Here is a 25098-nt window from a genome sequence, read left to right as displayed (position 1 = left end):
AAAAATTGGCAATTGATTTTGTAGGACTGATTCAGCCTCCATGAAAGAAGACGGGTGTGTGGTATATCATCACCGTGACAGAGTATTTAACCAGATGGGTAGAGGCACAACCTGTAAAGGATTGTATAGGGGCAACAATAGCGAAGTTCCTATTTGAATATGTGCTTACTAGGTTTGGTATCCCGAAGATCTTGATGAGTGATCACGGTACACATTTCGTTAATGAAACGATCAGTGTGCAGACGGAGGAATTCCAAGTTTATCATCAAAAGAGCATGCCATATTAGCCTCAGGCTAATGGGATAGTGGAAGAATTTAATAAGATAATGGAGAACACACTGACAAAGGTTTGTAATGCGCAGAGCAATGATTGGGACATGCATGTACCAACGGTGTTATGGGCTTATCGAACTACTTGTAAAAAGCTAACTGGACAAACACCTTTTCGACTAGTCTATGGTGTAGAAGATGTGATGTCGATGGAGTACATTGTGCCTAGTCTAAAGATAGTGACGTTCACAGGAATGGTGGACCGCGAAGCTTTAGAAGAAAGGTAGCTAACAGAACTGGAGGAAGAGAGATTCTTGGTTGGATTCCATCGACAAGTTCAGAAGGAGCGCAAAAAGGCATGGCACAATCAACACATCAAATTGTGCAACTTCAAGGTAAACAATTTAGTTTTATTATATGATAACAAGTTTGATAAATTTCGAGGAAAATTTCAGAAGGATTGGTTAGAGCCATACGTGATCAAGGAGATTACAGATGGTGGAGCAGTTCAGTTGGTGAAATTGAAAGGAGATCCATTTCCTAGAAAGGTAAATGGCAGCTGATTGAAGCCATACATTGGGGATCTAGCCAGATGACTATATGATGTTGGAACATTCTTAACGCTCTAGGCAGCTCCAAGGAGGTGCGAGACTATAAAATACACTACCTGGGTTGTAGAACTGTGTGATGAAGGGCTTGCGCAAGATAGACAGGTGTCACAAAGTCAACGGATGCATGAAGGGAGCTGCACGATGAGACGAGAGACCACGCGATGTAGCCAGAAAGTGACTATTATTGTCATTGTTCATGATTTGACAGTGATAAAATGGCTAAGAGGAGAGGGGGGAGGCATTTAAGGCTGAATTTAAGAGCACAATCTTTGAAAATCTCCCGCCAATCTAGGATTTATGAGTGGATTTTGGGGGAATGATCGAATTTGAATTCGAACTTGCCTATAAATTATATATGGCCACCCAATGAGAGACACTTTGTGTTCTAAGAGTTTATGTGTCACGTTGTTTGGTGTGCATGAACCATGTGTTCTTTGATGATTTGGTGGCTAGTTCTGTGTTTGACAGGTTACCCGCGGAAACTCAGCAACTTATTAACAGCTTCATGTCTGAACCCATGGAAACTACAAGTGTTGGAGGGTCTATTGCCTCTGAGGGAGCTTCCCCTGAGGTCGTAAGTATGGAGGTGCCCGAAATAGTGCCAAAATCACTGAGGTCACCTAGGCCGAAGCCTATGCCAGCAGGAGAGGTTCCCAAGCCAAAGAAGGATAAACAGAAGAAGACGCCGCCAGTGCATGAGTCACCAAGAAAACATCAGACGAAAGAAAATCCAACTGCGCTGGAAAAGGGAAAAGTGGTTATCCTGGAGGGTGATGAGGGTGCAAAGGACATCGATATTGAAGGGGTATACCCTATTTCGAAGTTGCCATAATACATCCCTCCACATTAGGGCAACGTGAAGGTCCCAAAGGACCCAGATGAGGGAAAGTTTCTTCTTAACACACCCTTGCTACCAAAAAACATAACATTTGAAGGTCCATGCATGGCGCGAGTCCCACACCTGAAGCTTGAAGATTGGGACTTGGGGGACATTGAGCGGTTCCCCCACCTAGCTACCGATAATTTCATGTAGCGAGTATTCTACAAGGACTCTAGTGTCACTGTGTTGGAGCGGTGAAGTGTATTCATGGGGTAGAAAAGGCAGGATTGCTGAATCCGCTATGGGTATCGCATTACCACCACGTTCCCATAAATTTGATTGTTATCAAACAGTTTCTGTGCCAGGTGCACGATGGGTGCATGTGGTTGGAGGAGCTGATCCCTATAACCGACATGCTAATCCATAGGATCAGCTTACTACCACATTCAGGGCTAAATACGGCTAAGGAATTTGGTGAAAAGACAGGGGAGCACGACCTCGCCAAGCGGATGAAGGGCAAGTTTAAGCTTGTCAAGAAGCTGCATGGATATTCAATTTCAAGCATAATGGACCCTGCAGTGAAAGTGTCCACCCAGATCTTGGTTAGCAAGGTAATGAGGAAGTGTCGCACAGACGAGGTGCCGACACTATTTGTTTCATTAGCGGCCCAGTACGCGGAGGGCGTACAATTCAAATGGGCGTGCTACCTGTGCAACGCGCTCCTCACGAACTGCAGGGAGGCACAAGACCAGAGAAATACATTTCACTACTCATGGCTCTTACTTTTGATTGTGCTGGTCGAATGGTAGTTGTCGAAGGACAGCCAATTTCCTCTGATCACGCTAGATTTTCTAGAAGAGGTGCAGTTTTCTTCGCCACGGGCCACAAAGGACGTTGAATAGGTCCAGGAGAGCAAGATGTTTTGGGTATTGATGGAAATTAGCATTAATATGGCCATGAATCGGAAGCCACAGTTGTCACCAACAATTTTTGAGCAGTTATATGGGTACGCAGAGCTCAAAGCAGACTTCCATGAGGTTTCCATTCAGGCATGCAAGGACCCAGAACAAAAGTGGTATGATTTACCATACCTCGTGATGGATGATGAAATTACAGTAGTCCTTGAGCGTTGGCCAGCAAATTGGCGTATAGCATCCAATTTGTCCACCGGGTCTAGTAAGTCCGCAAAAAACAAAAAAAAGGAACTGGGCTGGTTGAAAGTTCAGCAGTTGGCTGAAAAGTGAAAGAAGGAGACTGAGGCGAACCCACGTGCAGAAGAGGAGTGTGCTACCAAGGAATGGGAGGAAGAGCACAACTCTAACAGAGGTCAGAAATGTCCTTCACCATAGATAAATGAAGAGGAGCAATCAGAATAGGGCGGTGGAGATCTGGAAAGAACTCCCTTCTGGGTGAAGCAGAACAAGGAATAGGAAAAAGAAGGACTGCGGAAGAAGACCAAGGCCACTAAGTCATCGCTAGACCCAATCACCATGACAGAGGGAAACTTGGATGACATTGGGGGACAAGGTAAGGGGTACAATAGCGGAACCACTACAGGAGTTTGAGTAGCACTAGAAGCAGGCACTCTATGCCATTTAGACAAGTCTACGTGAGTTGCAGATCTAAACAACTAGAGTATAGGTAGGAGCGTGGTAGACCAGCACAACCTCAACCAGTTTAGCACTGGGGACAATGGCAGTGGTGGAGTTGGTTCACTCTTTGGATTTTTGAGTAGTCATGCTGCCTAATGGAGCCTTGAGCATGAACGTGGATGCTGAAAAGGCTACAGTCAGTTCTTTGAGGAATGTGGGACTAAACTTGGTGGCGCTCCCTAGTGAATTCCTTCACACCCTACAAGTAGGTGTGATTGAAGAACTTAAGGCCCAAGAGTAGCGCGCGCTACGCACAATCAATGAGTAGAAAATCAACAACAAATAGATATTTGTTGAGAAGACGGTCGTGCTTGAAGCCTAGAAGAAGGTGTAGGAGAAGAATGAGAACACTGCCGCGGTAGTAACTAAAGCATGCAGAACCATTCTGGAACTGCATATCCCAGAAGAAGCACCAGTAGAAGCCAAGATTCAGAAGTTGGTTGCAGGTGTGCGTGACATGAAAACTGAGATGGCCAAGGTTTAGTTTGAGTTGAACCTGAAAATTACAAAGCTGGAGTTGAAGACTTGGCCTTTAACTCCACCAGAGGTCAAAGAATAGCGTGAAGATGCTGTAAGGGATGGAGTCATTGTATTAGATGTTGCGGTGGTGGAATGCACTGTGCTCTTCAAGCATTCTATGGAGATAATTATGAGTCTGCATGAGTAGGAAGATCCTAACCTGCAGAGGTTGAACATAGAGGCCCGAGAACTGCAGCAGCAATAGGACGAAGAAAAGGCGACAACATGCACCATTGCTGTCACACAGAGATTCACAAAGCTATAGGAAGCAAAGCAATTGCAAGAATAGGTAGAAGCAACGCAACAGAAAGAGGTAGTCCTCAATGCCAAATTAGGGCCTTGGCTGGATGAGGCCTATGTGATCTCCGCCACCATTGGGGAGAAGTTGGCCAGCCTGCAGAGATTATTGCAGAATATACAGGAAGATAGCGTAGGACTAGTAACCAAGCAGCTGGTGGAACGAGTCAAGCAGGTAGCTACGCAGTGCACAACTAAAGTTGCAGTAGCGCAAGTGGAGTTGGGAGGTCTTCGAAGTAAGATCTCGATGCCAGTAGAGTGACCTGGGGATGAGTCACAATATTTGGGTTGGGGGCCTGTTGGGATAGGATCACCTAAGGCAAATTTTGGGGCAAAAGCCCATGTTTTGGGGCTGAAAGCCCAAGTTTTTGTATGTAAAGTGTAAAGTCTCCATAGTTTGTGGTCGCGGAGCACGTAGATGTAAAGTGTTATAAAAGGGTTTTACCCTTTGTTTATGTAAATTGTGTCGGCTTTAGTAGACCTACCATGGTCTGCGGACCATGGGATTGTATAAACGGGAGAGTCTTAGAGAGTCTAAGGCAGTTCATAGAAGTTTTGAAGATGAATGTAATGGGTCAATAGGAGATAAGAGTGAAGAGTCTTAGAGTAGAAGAGAGGCTCTATAAATGTCTGCACAGAGGCCTAAAATAGAGTCCGCGGTTGAGTGCGCGGACCCCTGGAGCTGAGTGCGGTGTGTTGTTTCAAGTCTATAAGCAAATCTGAAGTATCAATAAAGAGATTGTTATGGAAATATTTGTGTTTTACCCATTTACTTCTGTTATGAATGAATGCGTTTATGTTATGATGAATAATGGGTTATGATTTAATGTTGTATTGATGCGTGAATTTGTATGTTTTACATTGTTAAATGAACACAATTAATAATTTATGTTTACGTAAAGAATATCTTAACGCATGCTAAATATATCAGACACTTAAGCCTATCCAGGTAAAACAGACTTAGGAGTGTTTACAGAGGCATGTAAGCGGTTGATTCGCCTATTTAAGGTACGCAAAAGACAGATGTAGACCTTTGCGAAGGGCTAGAGGCTGGTAAGAGGAAGTTATATCAATAAGCCTCGAGGGCTTGTCGGTCTGGGTACAAAAACGACATCATAACCGTCTTTAGGTGTGGAAAACTGGTTCCAACATCCCGCCAACATGCTTCGGGTGAGACTTTAGTCTGAGCTCCACGGATTGATGTTGAAAGGGCCAGTAGTGTAGGTATTTGCTTGGCTAACTTAACGTTGAACTTGGGTTAGGACCCCCTAAGCCAACAACGCCTGCTTGTTTAGCTTGTGTTTCTTTCTTGGTCTACTAGTTGTCTCTTTGTGGCACTTTATAATCCAAAACGGGGTGCTCTGCTCTCCATCACCACCGTCTTCCTCATAATATCCATCTTTCTCTACAGTTTGTTGAGAACCATACTTCTCAACTTCCACAGTGGTTTCTGTCATGACGCGCTCTTTTTCAGCAAGCTCTTCAGTAGTTGTCTTAGCAGCGACCTCTTTCTTTTGTTTTTATCTTCCTCAGGTAGTGTTGTTTGTAGTCCTGCAATCCATTGCAGTTTCTTGGATTACTACGACTGTCCTGCTACCATGTAGTCATTGTGTAGGGGTAGGATCCCCTGTATACAACTTCAACCTACTTCCATTCACTTTTTCTGGGAATGGTTCCTCGTTCAGCTTTGTGAGCTGAACTGCGCCACCATCCATGGTTTCCTTAATAACATATGGCCCTAACCAGTGAAATTAGAATTTTCACAGAAACTTTGTGAACTTTTTTTCATACAAAAACACAGAATCATTCGCCTTGAAATTGTGTAGCCTAATATGCCTATCATGCCAAGATTTTTCATGTTCCTTTTGCACTTGTTGGTTAAATCCTACAAGAAAATGGTCCTCTTCCAATTCCATCAAATGCATGAGCTGTTCTTCCAAGGTCTCGTGATCCACCATCTCTGTTAAATCTAAAATGTGTAGGCTTAACACAATATATTCCATTAGCATCACCACTTCTATCCCATAGACCAACTTAAACAGAGTTTGGCCTATCAACTTCTTGTAGGTCATCCTATATGTCCATAAAACTGTTGTTACATGCACATCCCAATCAATACGTTCTCCAAGATTTTATGAAATTCTTCCACCATTCCATTTTCCTGGGGATGATAGGGCGTATTATTTTGATGGTACAACTGGAATTCCTCAAGCATCATGCTTATTGTTTCATTCAGGAAATATGTACCCCTATCACTCATCAATACCTTAGGGCACCCAAACCAAGTTAAGACATATTCGAACAAGAACTTCACAGTTGTAGGAGCTATACAATCCTTCACTAGTTTCACTTCTGGCCATCTGGTTAAGTATTCTATCGCAGTGATAGTATACCACACACCCGTCTTCTTTCCTAGTCATTGTATCAGTCCTAATAGCCCACTTATCAAATAATTGCAATGAAACTTGAGGGTTTAGGGGCAATTCATTTCTTTACGAAGGCTTCCCCATCCTTTGACAAGCATCGCAAGCATTACAGTACAACTTAGAATCCTTATGAAATGTCGGCCACCATTATGTTGCACGCAAAATATTCTATGTGGTCGCTCTACCGACATAATTTCCTCCCGCCACTTCTCCATGTGCTTCAGCGAGGATATTAGCGCACTCGAATTCCATAACATATCTTTGCAATATATCATCTGTTCCCATTTTATGCAAATGTCCTACTATAACAAAAAAATCAACAACGCAATCTACTAGTTCCTTTTTCTGCTAACATGAATACCCTTCCTAGGCTGTACCCATGGTGAAAAACAGAAAGATATCACAAAATCGTCATCCGCAACATGCACAACAAGTACTTGTGCATCTAACAATCCTTCCTCCAAGCTAGTTGGTTCTTCTTTTATTTCAATCCTAGACAGGTGGTCTGGTCCTGCATTCAACCTTCTCGCTTCACAATTACTTCAAAGTCATATTCCTAAAACAACAATAACCACATGCAGATTCCCCCCCCCCCAAAACAGGCTTATTGACCAGGTATTTCAGCACAGAATGATCTGTATACATTTTAAAATGTGCACCCAACAAATAATGTCAAAAATTTTGTAGCGTGATGGCTATTCCTTTGCGCTTTGTAGTATAATAATTCTTCTTAGCCTTCGAAAACTTTCTACTTTCAACAGTTATTGGATGATCAATGTCACCTTCGCTAGGCTAGGTCAATGCCACACCTAGCGCAATATATGATGCATCTACATGCACGTGGAATTCCTTCTTCCAGTCTGGTAACACCAAGATTGGCATAGTTACCATCTTTTCCTTCAATACATCCAGACTACGCTGAAACTTTTCATCGCAAAAAAACATCACCTTTCTTCAATAATTTTTCCATCGCCACATTGATTTGAGCATAAGCCTTGATAAACTTCCTATGATAACCAGTGTGCCCCAATGTCATGCGGAATTGTTTTTCATTCCTGGGAGCTTCTAGATTTACAATCATAACAATCTTCGTAGGGTCCACCATCAATCCCTGCTTACATACGACATGGCCTAGAAAAATTCGGAAAGGAACACAAAATATGCATTTCTTCAAGTTCAGTGTGATCTAGTATCTATGACATGTATCCAGCACGAGCCGCAGACTCGTAACAGGAAACTTCAATAATCCAAACACAGTCCATCCATAAAAGTATACCTCCAAGAATTTATGAATGAATTCCTTGAACATCACGATTACTACGTGGGAGAAGATTGCGGGTGCATTCTTTAGCCTGAATGGAATTACTATATATTGAAAACATCCCCACTCCGTCGCGAAGGTAGTCTTGCTACGATCCTCTGGTGCGATCTTGATTTGATAGTATCTTGAGAATCTGTTAGTGAATGAGTATGCCTCCTGTCCTCCAACATTCTCTAAGACTCATCTATAAAAGGCGTTGGAAACAGATCATGAACGCAAGCATCATTAATATTTCTGAGATCTACACATATCCTAATATTTCGTTGGTGTTTCTTTTCTTGGACAACCATTGGTCTCACCCAATCGGATTCTTCCACTGGTTCAATAATTGTGGCCTCCATCATTTTATCTAGTTCTTTGCGTACCTTTTCTTTATACTTCAGGTTGAGCCGATAAGGTCTCTGCTTTACTGGCTTCGCGTAGGATTTCAAAGTAATTTTATTACGTGTAAATCTCCTACAATTCCTTTCAGATCCGAGAAATTTGTAGGGAATAGATCCTAGTATTCATGCAACAATTCTACAACTTTATCCACCATATCTGCATCCCAATAGTCCCATATCATCATGAACTTAGGTTCCTTTTAGATCCAATATTTAATTGTCAAATCTCCAGTGGCTCTGTTACATCATAGTTGTCTGTCTTAGGTCCTTCAACCTCACGCTGACCTTGAGTTTATTTTAATGTTGATATTTCTTGGATCAATTTCATCCTCTTCGATCGTCACATTGTAACATTCTAGTGCATGGCACATTTGTGTACTCCAATCTGGCTGAGTCCATTCTACTTGTTCCTTAGTTATTCTGAAGATAGTAGATTTTATCTCTTGGAGCACTTCATTAATGCACTCAAACCCATCTTTAAAGTTGAAATTCAATAAAAAACTTTCCCTTAAGACCTTCCATTCAGTTGTCCCATGTTGAAGCTCTGTTTCTAAATCCCAGTTTATTGGGATTGTATCTAGGGTGTGACAAAAGACATGCACCCATTTTGGTTGAGGCTATGTTCCCCAAGTTTGATTCCATCATGCCAAATGTTCACGAGGGTCATACTTCCCCCTGTACTTCTCAATCATCCTGGTGTTAGCATATCCAAACCTTAACTTCATCATTCTTGTATACTCCTTCCATCCAGTGAATCTCTCCTTGTTTGTACCCCACCAATGGGCAGGTGTACCGCATAGTGCCAATTCAAGCGCTTGGAAGAGATTTTCTTTGGGAACTTCCTTTTCAAATTCATCCAAAAACAATGGTATATCAGTCAAACCATCATAATGTGGGAGATTACTTACCTATGTTGAGACGCATCGCAATGATTTGGTCATCCTATTGCACCATAGCGTAGATACTTTGTGCAACTAATTCTTCCAATGCTCCAATTCTTCATCTGAGTTTGAAGTACATGAACTATCCCTATCCTACGAAATTCTTCCATCAGACATATGATTGATCCAATCCTCATGCCACATTGTGATCTTGTATATTTGGTCCAAATCATCATCGTCCTCCATAAAGTCACGAATAGGTTCAGTATAGCGCACTCCCTCAGTAGGGTCTAGTGGTACTATAACCCTAAGCACCTTCCTTTCAAAAGTCACCTTCCTTTTCTTCAAGTTGATCATTGTGTCCATGTCGAAAGCCCAGTCAATTCCTAATAGCGCGGGGTAAGGGTTACTATCATCCACTATTTCAATGACCTCAAAGTTAGCCAGCGTGCTCGCGCCCTCAACATCTACCGTTACACCATATAATCACCCCATCAGGATAATCTTCTGCTATTAGCCATGCGCAGTTGAATAGGAGACCACTGCAGCATAGGTCTCCCCATCCTCTCCCACATCTATTTAGGAAGTACATTGGCATCAAACCCCAGATCCAAGATTACTTGGTCCATTTCATATTCTCTTATCTGCACAGTTAGCCTCATCTCGCGTCCCATCCACCTCTTGTTCTCACCAAGTTTTCTCATAGTGTGTTGTTCAGAAGGGGTCTTATCTTTATTTACACATTTTTTTATTAGCTCTTGGATCCCTTCTACTACCTTCTTATCGCACAGTAACTTCATACAGGTCTTTAGGAAAGTGGCTAACACCAAAGGGTCTACATCCTCTGTTGTACTAGTTTTTGGCAATTTCCCCTGGCTTCCTAAGGTCGAGGCCTCAAAGAAGCTCTTCTTGGCTTCCATGAATGTTTCTTTAGCTTTATTAAGGTTAAATTATACTTCTTTCTCAGCAACCTTATGCACCCAACCTTTAGTTTCACACGGATTTCCCTTATCTTCACCTATGGCCATGCCATTTAATGTCACTATATTTATGCTTTGATCCTCTTCGCGAGGTTCCGCCTTCATCATTTGTAAGTTTTGTGTCGGTTGATGTGTCTTCTTCTCTTGCATCTTCACTATTAGCAATGGGAAATCTTCTATTTCATGATCTAACTGCCTGCAATACTGACATGAGGTATGATGTGGATTTTGGCAGTCACACGCGTAGTGTCCTGGCTCACCACAATTATAACAAATGATATGTCCTCTACCTCTACCAGCTCCGCCCCCTCTTCCTCATCCTCGGCCTTAGAATCCTTTGTCCCCTAATCCTAAGGCTGAGTTTCTGCCTGCATTTGATATCCAGGGGTTTGATCCATCATCAACTCATAGCTTGGACAATTCTACTTGTCATGCTCTAGTGATTTACATAAATTACAAAATAGTTTCTTAGGAGTCTGAACAAACTTTTGCAAGAGGTGGCAGTTATCCGTAGCATGTTTTCCACCAATCTAAATAATACCGCACAATAAAGGGGCTCCAGTACTCATTCCCACAACAACTTCAAGTTTCAAAGGGATTGGACCTCCTCCAATCAAATAATTTTGATACACTGGGTAGTGATCTTTATCGTGTCCTTCATCCTTACACTTGATGCACCATACTTCATTGTGTACCTCAGTTTGCACTTGTTTTCCAGTCTTTAAGCTCTGCAACTCCATATCCAACCTTTCCAACTGTGATTGGATCTACTGCACTCCAATGCTGGTATCCTGATCTGGCGAGGCTTCCATCCTCATCACGATCTCAACAACCTCTTCTTGTGTCCCAATCTTTTGCTGTGATGGAGCCAATCTTAAGTGTGGTAAGAGAGACGTGATATACCAGTCCCTATGCTAGGAATATGAGATCACCATATTAGCCTACAGGATCAGGCACTTCAATATTTGATCAGATTCATTTACATTCTGATGAATCTCTTTGAACTTAGTCATTGACTGCATCTCTGACTTAGGATTTCTAAACTCCTTGTTCAGTGCTTGTTGGGTTTCTGCCAACATTGCGTTGGGGTTATCAGTGCATAAATTAATGTATAAGGTCAACGCTCGATCTTGTAAGGTTGTGATAGGCTGCACTTTCTTTATATTACCATCCATAATCCACTATGTCATCCACACAACATCTGCAACAAATCAGAACTGTTTGGGGTCTTCAGTCCCTACCCCTTTAAAAATCATAATTTTGATTAAGTTTTCCATGTTGAATGGTGGAGGTGGAGGTGGAGGTGAAGGTGTATGTGTAGGTGTATGAGGTGGAGGTGGAGGCAAAGTGGATGTATGAGGTATCCTTGGGACACCCTACCTAATCAATTGTACTACACTTTGTGGTGTACTCTGAACCATCCCTTCGTTGTCACTTGAAGGGGATTCAATCAGCGGATTGTACTTTGAGCTTGATTCTCTGATTCTTAGAAAGAATTTCCCACTTCACGTAGTCCCAAACATAAAGGTAACTGCACCCTCTTTTCACATAACATCATTTTAATCCAATTTTATAGTGATTTCAAGTACTTACCTCGCAGTCTCTTGAAGAGTTGATGCTCTACTTCGCCATAGTTGATAGTTCTATCGATCGTGAGCTCAGTAACAAATCCACATAAGATTCAATCAATCCAGTGATCAATGACCCACGTGATGTTTCTTTTTGATGCTTCCAGATGCCTCACTAGTTATGGAGTCCACACTATAGGGTTGTCGAGTCTCCACGTCCCCTGACTGTCTGCCAATCTAGACAACCACTCATGCAGTTCACAAGGGAGGAAATAGAAGAACACTTCGGTCTTGTCTGTGTACAAATATATCTCCAACCACTGCTCCTTGGATAATGTAGAGTTTCTATTCTCTTGAGCCACAAACACATGCAATTTTTGGTCAATCCACTTCTCGATCTCCTTCTTCATAGGAATCCACTTATTCGACATCAAACATCTCTCAGATAGATCCTAGTCCCAGCAACAAAATCATTTTTTGGCTTAAAGGTGCCTCACCGAGGTTCAAAGTTATTCGTGCCAACCAACAAAACCCTACACTATTGGCCCTTTCAACAACAATCTACATAGCGTAGGCTTCATTCTCACCTGAAGCAGTATTGGGGGATGCTATAACTAGGTTTCTGCATTAAAATACCTATCTGATGTGGTTCCTTTCACCCTAACCACTTAGATCTTCCCTCATGCATATCTAAGCCTTTTGACTGTAAACTACTATAATTCTATTGAATTGACCTTTAGATCTTCGTGAAGAGATTGGATTGTACTTTTCATGTATAAAGGATATGAGTTCACTACTTTCACGCAATCAACCATATATTCTGAAGCCTTTATGACCCAAATATGTCATTGCATAGATATAACCTTTTTTGATAGTTAACTATAATAAATATATATAATAAATTTGCGAGGGCAGTTAATTACACTTATCGTGCATAAAAATTAAAGATCCAGCAGATTCGTGTAGTAAAAACACATTAATTCATATAAACAGATCATTGAGTGCAGATGTATAAAGTTAAACAAAACTAAAGAACAAAGCATAGATGCAATAGATTCGATCCAAAACAATCTTTATTAGATTCAACATTCAATTATAGACTCTTTCCACCCTACACACTCAGCTGCAGACTTACCAAGGTCTCTGCGCACTCAGCTGTAGGAGCCTTCCTCTTTCACTTATGTACAGGAAACAAATCTTTCCTACCTTAGCACCTTGCCCTTAAACTTATTCTTCACCAAAATATATCATCCTTAGACTTGATATGACTCAAATATATATATATATATATATATATATATATATATAGATAGATATATATATATTATTTTTTTATTTTTTTTCATTACAATACCATGGTCCGCGGACCATGGGCGAGTCTCAAAACCATCCTACCACCTACCCATACAAGGGGCTAATTCCCATTTGACTCTTACTTAGCTTCATGCTCCGTTTCCACATTTTGCAAAGACTTTACATTCTTTACAAAAACTATTACAAAAAATTGATTACTAATAAAAGTTTATCCCAGGGACCCTATCCCAACAATTCCTTGTTCAAGTAATTTCATTTGTATCATTATTCCTTTGTTATATTTCATTCCTGGAAGTGTCATGGAATTTTGGGCAGTGAATTGGATCCTTTCCTTGAAATTTAGCCTTAAATTTTGTAGTCGTTGGCACAACATTGACAGAAAAAGGCTACAGTCGCACTCATGGAAGCTCATGGGAGTGACTGGGGATCTCAGTCGATTGGAGGGCTTGGAAAGGGAGCAACTAGGGGATTAATGCAACAAAAAGTTAGTTTGTGTTAGGGGCTAGTCACCTGGAAGGTTTGAATGGATCCTAGGGGTTCTGTTGCAGGTGTAGAAGGTTTGTGTTGTTGTGTTTCATCGGTTCCACTTCCTTAACTGACACATAGGCAGCTGAATCATATCATAGTAACTCTTCGTCACATGTTTACCTCGATTAGTCAATTACTTAGGTATATGTGGGAGGAGGGTGTTAGAGAGGGTGGTATTAGAGCATAGTTCCGTTCTCCTTGGGTTATGTCTAGTTTTTGTTCTCTTTGTGTGATATATAATACCACAAAGTGGTATCAGAACACGGTTCCATTATCCCTGGGTGATGTCTGGTTTTTTTTCTCTTTATGCGATATATGATACCATAGAGTGGTATTAGAGCATGGTTCAACACCTGGACCAGATGGGAAGAATGCATTTTTCATGCATACATGTCAGTTGCATATGTGTTATTTATGTTTGTGGAATATGTGCTTGTTGTGTATGCATGGTGTTGGTCATGGTTGCAGTCGTGTCGCTATGTGAAAATTGATGATGTTGTTGTTGAGATGTGTTTGTCATGAAGGCATGTCAGTTGTATATGCATTTGTTGTTCATGTTAATGCCTATATATTGGTATGCATGCATTGTCATGGTCAAGGTTATGCATGTATATTAGGTCAAACATGAATTTTGAGGTCATTGTGTGTAGTTGTGTCATCATGATGCTATTGGTATGTTATGATGCTAATGTGTTGGCTAAGATGAAGCAAGAGATGTAGATCATCAAAGTGAGGTTGCAACACTGGACTTCAGGGTAAGAGAAGATCATCATATAGGTTTGTATGTTGGGAATATAGGTATGTATATTAATGGTTGTTATAAGAATTAAGGTTACTTATATACTTGTCATTTATTGTTGTTGTGGTTACATGCATGGTAGATGCTAGTCAAGTGCGGTCATATGCATGTGCGTTAGATAGTCATGTAGGATAGTAAATTATTGTTCTATGCATTTTTATTGATGTTATATGTTAGTTAACTTGATGATTATGCTATATGTTGTTGATGATTATGTTATATGTTAACTTGTTGTTGTTATATGTTAGTTAATATGATGATTAGGGTTATTTCATTTAGCATCTTGATATTATATGTATCATTCTAATTGTTATTGACTATGCACATGTGATTGTTATGCATGAATGACAATTGTTTATGAGGTTATGATCTAAACATGTTAGCTAGTTACTGTTATGGATATCATGACCTTATTTATGTTTTAGTTGATGCCTTGTGAAGCTATATCACGCTAATCTAGATTGATTGTGCAGATAAGATAGCCTCCCCTGAGATACATTAGGGTATGGGTTTTCTTATGTCATCAACTTGGTGCTTGATTGTTTGATTATGTCATCTATTTGGCGTTTAAGTGTGTGGTGTCTATTATGTTATCTAGTTGATTTATCTAACATGTTATGTTTATAGTTTGTTTGAATGTTTGATTAATTGCATGATATGAGAATGTGTCTATACGATTACTTGAAGAAATAATATTGTTTTAAGATGGTTGTATTAACACATACGTGTTGAGATAGTTGATATGTACTTGATTGTATGTAGGTGAAAGTTATAGCAATATGTATTATGACTCATGAATGTGAGTTGATTGTTGATTATGACATGATTGTTAGATTTGGTAAATGTTGATTTCAAATTAATAGATATGTTGTCTTGATATTTGGAACATGTGGTTGACATGTGTGTTTAGTTACAAGGCAATGTGATTGGCATAACAAGGTAAGGTAACTTGTATATTGTGTTAGAATATTAGATCTACTAAAGTAGATATCTATCTAAGAAACCAACAGTATATCAACATATAAATAAGAACATAAAGAGAACAAGGAAAAATAATACAACATATATATGTGGTTCGCCCAATTGGGCTATGTCCACGGGAAGGTTGTCTTTTATTATATCCAGAAATATCCTACAATCTTACAAAGAGAGAAACTCCTACAATATTACAAAGAGAGAAACTACAAATAACCCGATACAAATGGAAGTATGTTATGGGCACATGATAAGATGTGATGGTATCACATAATGGTATATATTAAGAGGCTCCCTTGACCCTATTATATACCCAAAGATGTGGAGGAATTACTCTCACATATTAAATGTGGGATAGAATAATTCTCCAAAATAACACCTCTTTATATAATAAATGGATACAAGAGTATATTATGCCATAATAAATATGGGATATAATGTATTACTCTTTTACATAAGATTGTGGCAAAATTCCGACATAATACAAAGACATTATTACCTTCCAAGGAATATAATATATTCCAACATATTGTAGGTTTATATTATACATTGATAGTTATGTGTTTATGTCGATACGATGCAGGGGATTGAGTGGCAAGAGACCACCATGAAATATTGAATAAGGAGCAAGTTGAGCTTTCCTTTGGAATAATTGGGAACCATGGGAATTGAGTCATGGTGTTTGTTTCTAGTATTGTGATTTGTTGAACGTGATTTGTGGATTTGTTTATGTCTAGTGCAAGGCCTTGCTAATTTGTTTGTGATTTCATATTACTATTGGTTTTCATGGTTTTCTCTTGTTTTCTTCTTGGTCTCACCTTTTATGTTTTGTGAGTCTTGGGAATTGGTTTGGGAAAGAGGAAATTTAATGGATCTCAGGAAGAACTAAATGAAATCGTATAAGTGATGTATAACTCGAATGAATCTCAGTGCAAGAGTAAGGGTAGTTGAAGGTAAGAATATGAAAATCGGTTGGATTGGTTGGGTCCATTGGTGTAAATGGACGATGGTAAGACAGTCATGAGAAAGTTAATCAAGTAAGCTAAAGTGAATGGAATTGTGGCATAAAATTCCTTGGCTATGTTGGGAATTATTTTTCTCAACGTTGTGCATGTGTTGCACAAATAAAGGGAATTCTCTTAAGCTAGATCATATGCTATTTGGTAATTATATTGTGGTCATGATTATGTTGATGTTTATATATGTATACATGTATGTATGTATGTATGTCATTGTCTGACAAGATCATGATTTTTTTATGCTAATTATTATATATATGTATTTATCTATGTCACTGTGTGATAGGTTTGTTAGGGATCATTCTTATGGAGGAATGAATTCTTATGCAAGAAAATGGTATGAAGAGATTCCTGGAATCGAGTGGGGTGATTAGAATTGACAAATTTATGAGGTCATTATCATGTGGATATGAGTTAATATTATGTGTTTATACTATGTGTATGTTTTGGACAGGAAATATTGAGAGATATATCAACGGAATGAAAAACAACGTGGTCCATAGAATGTTAGGATAAGCATGGATGGAAGAGAGACTCTAGAAGCAAGGTTGCTTTGTGGAGTCATTGTGTGGTCTATGAATGTGAAGTAATACTGTTGTGTATATTTTACACATGTTGTATATTAAGTGATTGTACATATGGTGATGTGTATATGTAACATATGTAGTAATTTACATATGATGTTATATGTCTATTGTATATATCGTGTTGTGTGTATATTTCATATGCAGTGTTGGGTATAGATGGTGCTATGTACATGTTGGATATGTGGTGTTGTGTGCATATGGTGTTGTGCACATGTTGGATATGCAATGTTGTGTACATATGGTGCTATGAGCATGTTTTATATGTAGTGCTATGTACATATGGTGTTGTTTGCATGTTGTACATATGGTGTTGTGTGCATGATTGTACATGTGGTGTTGTGTGCATGTGGTTTTGTGTGTAGGTGGTTTTGTGTACATGTCATGCATGTGGAATTGTGTACATGTGGGGTCGTGTACATGTCATGCATGTGGTGTTGTGTACATGTGTTATTGTGTACATGTACATGTGGTGCAGTGTACATGTGGCCTTGTGTACACATTGTAAAGGTGGTGCCATGTACGTGTGATGTTGTGCACACATTGTGCAGGTGGTGTTGCGTATAGGTGGTATTATGTACATGTTATGCAAATGGTACTGGTATACATGTGGTATTGTGTGCATGTCGTACATGCTGTGTTGCGGGCATGCAGTACTATGTATGTGCATTGTGTAGTCGTGGTATTGTGACATGTGTATTTATTATGTTGTACTCTATATATGTATTGTTTGGTGTTGTACACCAGGTGTAGGTGTATGTGTTGTGTCGTACACTGAATGTAGGTGTATGTGTTCTGTTGACGTCGGGTGTAGGTTTATGTATTGTGTGTCAGGTGTAGGTGCATGTATTGTATGGTGTTGTATGTCGTGTGTGGTTGTATGTGTGTGATGCATACTATGTGAATGTGTACGTGATTGAAGAGAATAAAAGGCACCAGGTGCTTGCTGGGGTGTGGAAATCAATCTGGTGTGTGTACAAAAGAACAAAGGCAGAAGTAAGGACCGATGAAGGACAACTATTGGTATTTTATTTCGGTTTTATTATGAATGTGATCTATGATTCTGACTTATGATGATTACATGTGATCTATGATTATAGTTTATGATGGTTACATGTAATCTATGATTTTGATTTATGATGGTTGCATTTTGTTCTAATCGGATGTGATATGTTTATACATGATGGCTTGATCAAACAACTAGTTGACTTGTTGTGACAGGAAGTGGACATAATTACAAGTGGAACTCATTGATGAGCCACTAATGAGGTATGATTTGATGTTATTTCAATTTATTTTGAATCTAATGACAGTTAGGTGCTCGATACAGGAAAACATGGAATGCCTAGTTGGGTGGTTTGAAATGATTGCAAGAATTAGTAGCAACAATGAAAAGGAATTAAAACATGTGGCAATATTTGGTAAAGCACTTCAGTAGCAGGGCCATTGTGGGACACTGGTACCCAATAGTGTCCATTGATTTTCATGAGAATGTTATGACCGGTATGATGGTTTTTAGGCAGGGATATGCTTTCGTTTTTGGACCTTTCGATGTGAGGAAGCCTTGTCAAGGGATGGATTTCCCGAGATAGGGGATGTCGGGGAACTTGGAAGGTGAGTGACTGCAAAAAAGGTGATGAGTGGATTTAAGAAGAGGTTGTGTAACAAAGAAGGGAAGGCTAGGGGATGGAATTTTTTTTGTCGTTAGTATTTCCAGATGGAATTAGATGCACATTGGGAGTGTGCCCTAAAACAATGAGTCAGTAATTGTTCAATGACAAGACAAGTGGTGTAGGAATGTAGCGCTAGACTTTGGATGCAATTTTGACTTTGGCAGTGGATTCCGGACTTCCTGGGAAGGAGGTAAATCCTGTTACTACTTTGAGGGTGGAGGTGTTAGCCTCTCGATTCCCTTTTTGTTGATATGGGAATCGTATCCTTTTATTTTCTGGATGAGAAAATGTGCATATCTATATATTATTGTAAATATTGTATCGTGTTGGATTTATAAAGCTACATATACAATATGGTTGTATATATGGTTGTTATTGTAAATACCGTAATGATATGTGTTATAAAGCTCCAGTAAATGGTATTTTGTCATGCTTTCAAAAGTGGCCATTGTAAATATTGCAATGTGTTGTGTTATAAATCTCCACGGGCAGTATATTTTGTTTTCAGTGGTTTGCTAGTTGTAGGTATCATTGAACACCAAGGACGGTGTTCCCCTAAGGGGGAGGGTTCTGTAACAAACCTGGTAAAAAATTCATGTAAAAAATATAATACCTTGGTCATAGGACATGTACTACAAACTAAATGGTGGGAAAAACATCCTAGTGGATGTTCATTTGGTTTATTATGGCTAAGGAAATTGGCAAAGACAATCTCAAAGGCTTTGGAAAGGCAAAATGGCATTCTTGACATTTTATTTATGAAAATAATAGAAATTAGGAGAAAAGGAAGGTGAAAGGCCATAGGTTGCATGCGAGGAGGAAAATGAAGGAAATAATGGAAATTGAATAAAATAGATGCCTCATTAATAAAAAATGCTTCTAAGGATTGGTTGGAAATCTTTTTCTCAAGCTTTTTGTTAGTTCAGTTTTGAAGCTCTCTCTATTCTCTCTATCACACTCTTGGACCTTATAGTTTTCTTAGAGAATTTCAACTTTGGATCAAGAAAGGAAAAGAAGGAAAATATGAAGAAAAGACCAAGCATGGAAGAGAAGGATCAAGCAACTACAGTGGGTATCCTTGTAGGTATCAATTTGCATGTGTGATTTCCTTGTTAGGTTTGGCATGCATGGTTATGCATGTGTGTTCTTGTTTCTATTTTTGTTATTGGCATGGGATTTTTCAGGTGTGACAATGTTCTTCAGCTTTTTCTTGAAATTTCCAGATAGCTATGATGTGATGTGGTTTTCATGTTTTGGTTGAGATGGGTTGTTGGATGGACTGAAACCTAAGTTGAGGGGTCTCAGGATTATTCATAAGGCATAGGAATCCCGGCATGGGATACACAGTAAAGGCTGGATGTGAACACCTCGATTGATCCTAGGAATCCCTTGACCGATGATGGTGGGATACATGGTAAAGCTCAATGGTGGTACCCTCGATTGGGCATAGGAATCCTAGGCTAGGATACACAGTAAATCCTATATGGTGGAGCCCTCGTAGGCATGGGAATTGGTGAGCACCAGTATTGCAGCAATAATGCTGCAACTCCTGGGGCTTCCTACTTTACTTTTATCAACCCAGTAGTTCGTAACAAACTTGGAAGTGACGGTGTTGTATGCACAAGTACTAGCTCTTACTGCGGGCTGTCACTTGGTCAGCTAGCGCAAGATCGCTAGGAGCTCAACCCAACTTCTATGAGTATCCAGAAGAATCTTTTAACTGTGATGAAAGAAAGCTAACTCTACAAAGGCTATTCTACTTGCAGAAAGAGAAGGAAGACTGAAATGTAACGCAAACCCTAGCAAACCCTAATTTATCCAATAAACCCTACATTTACAGAAAAAGAGAAAGAAACTAATGCAATGAGTGCCATTGACTACTGAAAAAGGTAAACTACATTTATTCAAGTTGCTTATGAAAAGAAATGAGAAGAAAACACCTTTTTGTGCTTTTGAGTGTTTTTATGTGAAATTATTATGCTTGTAATTTATCTGGTTGTGATTGTGCAAAGGTTTGGTGCTGAAGGAAGATGGACTTGGCTTTCACAGAGGTGGAGGAAGGTGTGGAGAGGTCCTAAGAAGCCTCTAGTACCCTTCTGAAGACTTCCATTGCAATCGGATTTCGAAAAACCACTTACATGGAATTCTACAGGAGGTTGCAGGGGATCTACAGGAGGATCTACAAGAGGAGGCCAAGAGCTGTTTTTGGAAGTTTTGAAGGTGGAAAAATGATGGAAAAGGGTAACTGAAGGCTAGATGAAGGTGTTGAGGTGTCTGGAGCTTGTCAAGGAAGATCAATAGGGAACATGATGGTCGGATTTGTTTAAATGGAAAGAGGGAAGCTTATGGAGAAAAACGCAGAAATTAGGGCAGATTGGCAAAATGTTGCAAATGACTTGGGAAATCTATGGGACGTGAGTTGGTGCTGGCTACTTTATGGATGTATGGTGAGATGAGGTGTCTTGCAAGAGATCTGCACATCTACTTAGAAAAACTGATCAAAGAAAGGACTAAGTATACCATGAAAACATAAATTTCTCTAGCTTGACCTAATTTCTGACCTACAAATAGAAAATGTTGAACAGTAACCTTTGAACAGAAAATCATGTAGAGAGATCTATTGTAAAATAATAGGAAATGATCTAGGCAACTGAATCTAAATCAATATATCAATCTTTCTGAATCAAGTCATCACACTAGAAATTGCATAGAAGAGAAAAGTTATGTTTTTGGTGGCAATAGTAGTGCCTTGACCTCAAATCATAATCCCAGAAAGGGAGAAAGGAGATCAGAGCCTGTTGTTGGCTTTTTTTAATCTTATTCTATCACTACAGTAACCTACTTGAGAAAATGAAACAAAATAGCTATGCAAACCATCAAATGCAACCTAATCTAAACAAAGCAAAATGAATCTATGTAGCAGAAATTAACTCATGAATTGAGGCAAAAACATATAAGTACAAAGAAAGAGCTATTGGGTAGCTTGGGTTGGGCCCTAACACAAGAGATTCAGCCCTATGAAAGAGATCAGTGCTGGCTCAAAAAATATTTCATCTCCAATATCAAAAATAGAAGTCACATTACATCAACTGTTCTAAAAAAGGAAGCTCGAAAATGAGCTGAACAAGTGCTGCACAAAAGTGTGAAAATTATACTAATGACTGGCTAACCTACAGAGGCTCTAAGCCCCCTTATTTATACAAATGGATTCCTCCAACAGTCCTCCTAAAATCAAGTAGCTTCACTTTCCAGAACTAGAGATAAACAACAATCCTTCTTTACTTGCTCAGTTGCCCCTTGGATGCATCAATGTGGACCTTTGTGCTCCGAGTTGCTGATGGAGGATTCAAGGAAAGGGGTCATAAATGAAGGAGACACCCCCCTACAAATCCTCTTCCCTGTTTTCCTCAAGTATTTGCTGCCATTTTCTCATAAATCCCTTGACTTTGTCCAAAATTGACCAAAAAATCTGCATAAAGCACACATTAGACTACATGGCAAAATGACTAACCCAATTCACTCTATTAGCATAAATATATTCAAAAACATGTAATAAACTAATGAGAATGGTGGATTAAGTTGAATTAAGAGGAAAAATGAGCCCATATAATTACCCATTTCTAGGGCTCATCATCACCCCCCTACTGAATGGGTTGCTCATCCTCTGAGAAACTAGTCTAACTCTTCATCCTTGATGGATCTGATAGATTCCCTGACATCCCATGGTTTTGATGTGATATCTTCCTCTTTATTATGGAATCTTGCCTTTCTATCCACCTCTTCCCACTGTTTCTATTCTTCCTCCTCTTTTACTCCTTCCAACAGTCCTAGCTGCAGTGGAGGACTGAATTTGAGACCAATCCAATTGGCCTTCAAACTTTGCATAGTGTGCTTATACAATGGAACTCTCCTCATGGCTTCCATAATCCTGTTTAGGGATTGATACTCCCCGATCCGTAGGCTGTGTGGCAATGTGTTCCACCTTCTCATGCAGGCATGAATGCAGTCATCTCCAAACAATCTCTCCATGTCCTCGAAATGTGCAATAGCCTGGGCCTGCTTATCAACATAGTTGGGGACAACTTGAGGATTAGCTACAAGGTGTTGGTGGGCATAGATGAGAGCCATGGGGTCTTCTGGTTCTGCTCTAACCATCAGGGGTTCATTTAGCTCTTTTGCCATCATTTTCTGGATTTCTACTGCCCTTTTCTCTTCATGGCTCATCCAAGATGCCATGGCCATCAGCTGCAAGTCTCCCAACATAGCATTTGGATACCATAGGTTCATATCAGTAAGGCCCATGTTGTGCAAGTAAAACTCTGCCAATTTCACTTTGTCCTCAGTTGAACTGTGATCACATAGATTCATGAATTGGCCATAATCCTGAAAAGGTATTATGCCCTCTGGGCTAGTGTCTTGATCTGAAATTGGAGCCACTGATCCTTGAAGTACACTACATATGATTTGGCTAGCTACCTGCACTTTAATGCCTCCATAGCTCAGCTGGCCATGCAGACTAATTGGGCTTCATTTTCCTGTAGTTGCCTTCTTAATATCAACACCTCATTTTCTGCATGGGATTCCCTTTCCTGTTGTTGTCCTTTTAATGTCTCACTGTCTGCTTGGGGTTCCTCTTCCTGTTGCTGTCATTTTAAGATTTGCAACTCATTTCTTCCCTGGGGTTCCCTTTCTTGCAGTTGCTTCTTTAACATTTCATTTTCTCCCTCCAATTGAGCTGTTCTGATGCTTTCTTTATGCCTGACCATGCTCAATTCTTTTCCCATTTCCCTCAATTTGTTTTCCATGTGCCCAATGTCTTCCACCCCTCTTGATTTTGCAATCTGCATCCATGTATGGGTCCTTACTCTTTCCTTTTCCAGCTCAAAGAAAAGAGGGACTGCAAAATTTTGTGGGATGATTTCCCCCCCTTCCAGAAGGTTGTAGTAAGAACCTAAGTTAGGCTGAGGTCTAGGCTCTGGTATCTCTTTTGCCTTGTCTTCCTCCTTGGTCTGTTCTTCTACCTTATTTTCAAGTTTTTCAGTCTCTTGGAGCTTTGCCAATGTCTCCTATAGAGAGGTCTGTGCCTCCTGTAGGACTATTTTAGAGTCCATTAGTTTGATCTTTTCTTTCCAAGTAGAGGTCTTAGGACTTCCTCTTTCGTAAGTGATAGGGGTTTTGGATGGAGATTCCTCCTTTGTTGTAGTAGGGACATATTCAATGATGATGGGCTCCTTTGAAGGTGGCTGAGGCTTCCCCATCTTTATTTTGGTGCTCTTTCGAGCCTTGAAGTACATAGATGGTTGTCTCTTCCTTTTTCCTTTGGGCTTGGCTAGAGTACTAAGTGCAACAAGAACAATTGTTGCCTCTCTTGCTAGTATCTCAGGAGACACTTCTTCTTGCTTTGTGTCTTCTTCTTCATCTATTGTTTTTCCCGTTTCTGCTAGTTTTTCTTCTACTATCTCTAATTTTGTTTTCTCCTCTACTTGCTTAGTTTCTTCTTTTCCTGTGGTAACCTTTTTCTGCGCTATCTTAGGCTTCTTCTTTTCATTTCTTGGCCTCTTCTTTTTCACTGTTGTGGTTTTACCCTTTTCTGCTTTTGATTCTTTCTTCTTCTCTGCTTTAGGCTCATCTTTGGTGGTGTCATGTTTCTCCTCTCCTATCTGGTTTTCTTCTTTTTCTGTGTGGGGTTCCTCTTCTTCCAATTGAGTGTCCTTTTCTTCTTCATGGATTTCCTTCTCAGCTTCCCCTTTTTGTTCCTCCTCTTCACTCTCATATGGACTAAGGTCATCAATGAGAGATTTTGTATCATCTCCTTTAGTTATGTTTCTGAAAATCTCCCAGGCTATGGGGATTGTGAAAGTGTGGAGGGCATCCTCCACCAGCAATTTAATTAGCCCATGGTGAGCCAATTGGTCTGGAACCCCTGCCTTCAATTTAGTGCTAGACTCTATCAAGGATTGGAGGAGAAAATGTGGAATACTGAGTTTTCTGGATGGAAGAAGGTCCATGCCATATCTTAGTTCATGTAACAGTCTAAAATGGTACCCTTAAACTATGTTGTATCTTCCTTCACAGGAGATGTATTTCATGATCTGATAACTGACCTCATACTATGGATAAGGTATACTTGTTCTCCTAGTGTCATACCTATCCTCCATAGGATGTTCATCATGCTAGAAAAAGGTCTTCCTGGCAACTTGACCCAGTGGTTTTTCTTCCTTGCTCCAAGGTAGTCCAAGTGGGAGACCGGTGACCCTACTAATGAATTCTGGTGTGAGTTCTATGGTTAGACCCCTGAAACTAACAGTGGCATGGGTTTTTGAGTCAGGTTTTAAAGACAGTGCAAATTCTTTTGTGACTTCATCATCATATCCATGAAACTTCTCAAAGAAAGGCATCCAATTTGCCCTGGTAAAGAGGGCTACCACTTCTGGATGTTCATGCAGCTTAGTTGAATTCAGAGGCTCCTTCCTCATAA

General features: G+C 39.9%; 1 pseudogene; it reads left to right on the top strand.

The window, feature by feature from the left end:
• The first annotated feature begins 326 nt into the window (after positions 1 to 326).
• Positions 327 to 25098, top strand: part of LOC149215913 (sucrose synthase 4-like) — a 52167-nt pseudogene continuing 27395 nt past the window's right edge.

The sequence above is a fragment of the Pinus tabuliformis genome, chromosome 1_1 (genome assembly GCF_031772625.1).
Source record: "Pinus tabuliformis cultivar Carrire ecotype Pingquan chromosome 1_1, CPIR1, whole genome shotgun sequence".
Classification (NCBI taxonomy): Eukaryota; Viridiplantae; Streptophyta; class Pinopsida; order Pinales; family Pinaceae; genus Pinus; species Pinus tabuliformis.
Note: the sequence above shows the minus strand (reverse complement) of the source record. Positions and strands in the feature narration are given on the sequence as shown.